A 3731-nucleotide genomic window follows, 5' to 3' on the forward strand; every position below is an offset into this window, starting at 1 on the left:
GTACAACAGACATTGGTAAGCTGTCTTCTGTGTGGCAAGGAAAGTTTCACCAATACCGTGACCACAAGTGTGTGTGTTTCTCTGCATGTAAGAGAAACTCTGGATGACTCCAGCACACCACTGCGCAGACACTCACTCCTTTTCCTCTGCCAGAAGAGGATTCATGCTACACATAACATAGACGGCCTCCAACACACATGCCTCACATTACTCCTGGCGTCATCCTAGCCGCTCACAGTGAGTTGCCTGCATTTTTGTGTGCGTCCAGGCTTATCTTTTTATGTATGTTTGCATGAGAGATGTACCCCATGAGAATCCAATTTGCTTTAGCAGTGCTTGCTCTAAACTGTTGGCTAGAGTTTACGCTGAATACTAAAATAATAGGATTAGGATGAAGTAAAATGACAGTGAAAAGTGGAGCATGACCTATATGTGATTCACTGTTCATCCACCAGATGGACTCGGAGCTCTAAATGGCCTTTTTTGGCACTCGGCAGGCAGGCGTCCCTTTCCAGCCTCTCTCCTTGTAAGACGTGTAAACCTTCAACTTGGACTGTGTGCCGGCGGCTGTGATGGTGGCGTGCATCGACGCTGAGCATGTGAATCATGTCTACAGCAATCCACAGTAAAATATGACCAGGCTTTAACAAGATTGCATGCCTCGAAAGAAACCAGAAAACAGTTTTTTTTCCTTGTACTTATTTCTTTGTGTTGTGTTCTGACCAGAGAATTTATTGTTTTCATTTATGCTGTTCGGGGAATGCTTTAGAAAATGAGAATAGTGGTCATGTGGTTATGAATAATTAATTTTTTTTTTTTTTTTTTTACAGCATCCAACAAACATAAACAGATGCAGGGGCCAAGTTCACATGGGCACTAAAACAATCACCATGGAGACCGGATTTTAAGTATGTGTGTGAGCGTGTGCTATGTGAGGTAAGCACTCGCAGGCTCGTGTGTGATGTTTTACAAAAAAATCTGGCCTGACATCTAATACAGAAGTGTCTCTCTGCGTAAGGATGAACATGCCTCCGTTCGGCGAGCCAAATCGTCCGTGCCCGTCTATGGCCAACTGGTGTTGTGCAATGAAAAACATGGTGGGTGTTGGTGACCATCACACAAGCACAGAGATGGGATCTGAAGGCAGAACTGTGCTGAAAGCTTCCTTAAGTGAAGCCCCTAATCTTTGACCGCCACCGCCGGAGCTGTAAAGTGATTGATCTGAGGGTTTTGCCGCAACAAATCCCTTACAGTACACACACATTAATAAAAAGGAATGCTTCTCTCAGTCACTTATTGACATGCTTCCTTTTTAATTCAATATAACCACTGTGCGCCTCTTGAGACAAAGAGTGTCACCGCCTGCCGCAGATTTCTGCCAGGGCTCATTATGCAATCCCGAGCTTTGATAATTCCTCCAGTACACCGTTTAATTAGAAACACATGGCCCTGAGATCGCAGAGGAGTACAAAGCTTCCAATGTCTATACAGCCTGCGCCATGAGTAATTGTTTCTCCCTAGCTAGTGCCGAGCCATTTTTTAACCTGCTGACAGCCAGCGAGCAGGAGGAGGAAGGAGAGGGAAAGAAGAGGAGAATCTGGAGATAAGATTTAATCCATATTGGAGTTTGTGTTGTTATTGTTTAGTTAAGAAAGGCACCGAGGAGAAGTGAGAAGCACAGGCCAAGGCAGCGTATGAGGAGGCCTGATATGCCCTCCCTCCCCTTTGTTCCTTTTTTTCTTCTTATTTTTTTGTTCTTTACTCTCAGCCAGGAGTTGTTAAGAGTGAGGGAGGTCCCAGGTGAGCTAGAGACCAATGGAGGCTGACATCATGACAGGACACTTCATCAAAGCCTGCGGAGGCTGTTTGGATACCTGCCCGGGCTAAGGAGGAAGAACTGTTATAGCTTCTCCTATATACTGCCAGGCAGTGCAGGAACACTTCCACTTCAGCTGATATTCAGTTCATGAAGGGATGTAATGTGCGTGCGTGAGTGAGAGAAAGACAAAGTGCTCTCATTTTTTTTACATTTCCCCCCACTCTGACCAGTTGAGGATGTCTTATAGACGTTTCATCTTTTTCCTTTACTTGTCGCCTCCCCTTGACTGGGATAAGTGATTTGTTACCTTGGCGAGGATATTACTTTTTGTTCCTTCTTAGTTGTGTTTTACTGAAAATACACACACAAAGCCCTTAGAGCATGAGTGATTATATAGCAAAAGGCTGATTGTGTGAAAGTATTACATCTCGTCTTCTGTATGTTGAGGTGAAAAAGAGCTGCTGTTTTTCTGGCAGTCATCTTTGTAGGTATTACTTTTAAAAAAAAAAACTTCAACAGTCATTCATTTATTTTACAAGCAAACTGAACTGAAAAACAGGAACAGTTTGTTCTTTAAGATTATTCATTTATGGATCAGTCACACAAGAGTTAAAATAGGACAGCAGCTTCCTTGTCACTAGGAAAACTTGTTTGCCCAGTGATTACAAATAGCTGTGGTGACCAACTGGTTGCAGACCACTTTGGATAACAAGATCAGTTGCACAGGTCTTCTGGTGGGAGCTCAGCCAACTCTGACTAACTGTAATCACTCTCAGACAGATTGGCATAGGTTTGCAAATAATGTCTAATTTATAAATGCACACAGGTTGCCAGTACTTTGCTATCAGTCTGAATCCGCCGGTTGCGATGAGCGCAAATCATCTGTGACGTGTCTCTTCGCAAGACAGGGACTCGACTCAACTCGTATCCTGGTTGTGTTCCTATGTGAAAACAAGGTTGCAAATTTCCCTGTCTTCGAGGAAACCATTCAAAAGCATTCACTGCATTTGGTTGCTTGGTCTTCATATTCTCCAACCACAGTTTCCCCTACTGGGACTGCAGCATTAGCCAGATTATCTAAATCAGCCCGTGCTTAGGTCATTTTACAGTTAAATCTGTGGCAAATACGTCACTATTTGTGGAAGGATTTCATTTTTTTTTCTTTTAAATCTATCCAGGTTATGTTGGACTCTCAATGCAAGGATTTAATGTGAATTCTGTTTAATGTAAATTTTGCATGGATTTAATACAGTTAATTGCTATGTAATAAATGTTAATGGAAACAGGAAACGTAATTGCCATTCAGTTGTAAACTACTAGCAGACTGACTCCATCTTATCACCATTTTATTGTCGTCTTGATATACTAAAGTCACTTTGAACATGACAACTAAGTGTGAATGGTCACAGACCTGGAAGCAACATTCAGCCAATGTGTTTCAAAAGGAGCAACTTTTACTTTGAAGGCAAATACTTTATTCAGTTTGTGTTGCACTTTTCACAGTTTCACTACAGTGGAGAGAGTAGCTGGACAGTGTTTGTAGACAAGTCTGTCACTTTCATTTAAATTACTGCGGTATGGTAGTGACACTCAAAAGGAGGTTTTTGCCAACTGGTTGGGGAATGCATATGTTTTTTCCATACCAACAGGTGGTTGCCAGACTGGTCTATAGGCCTGAGTGAGTGGGCCTTTAGCAATCCTTTTTCCAGCAATTACCACCAACCAGTTCCAAGTGGATGGGGAATACTCATTGTTTTCCTCACAGCTGGTGGTTGTCGGACGGTCTACATTTGATTATCGGTGATTGATTGTCACAGACAATCGAGACAATGTAGACAATTGGCAGACAGCAAATGGCAGACGACTTAAGGTCAGACGGTTAGTAGTTATCTTTGCATCCATCGAGTCGTCT

General features: G+C 42.7%; 1 long non-coding RNA gene across 1 annotated transcript; it reads left to right on the forward strand.

Annotated features, from left to right (window-relative positions):
* The first annotated feature begins 482 nt into the window (after window positions 1–482).
* Window positions 483–1777, forward strand: LOC112842654 (uncharacterized). Its single transcript, XR_003214551.1, has 3 exons — window positions 483–625; window positions 831–936; window positions 1019–1777. It is a non-coding gene; the product is annotated as an uncharacterized LOC112842654 (long non-coding RNA).
* The last annotated feature ends 1954 nt before the right edge of the window (window positions 1778–3731 follow it).

Source organism: Oreochromis niloticus, linkage group LG17 (assembly GCF_001858045.2).
Source record: "Oreochromis niloticus isolate F11D_XX linkage group LG17, O_niloticus_UMD_NMBU, whole genome shotgun sequence".
Taxonomy (NCBI): domain Eukaryota; kingdom Metazoa; phylum Chordata; class Actinopteri; order Cichliformes; family Cichlidae; genus Oreochromis; species Oreochromis niloticus.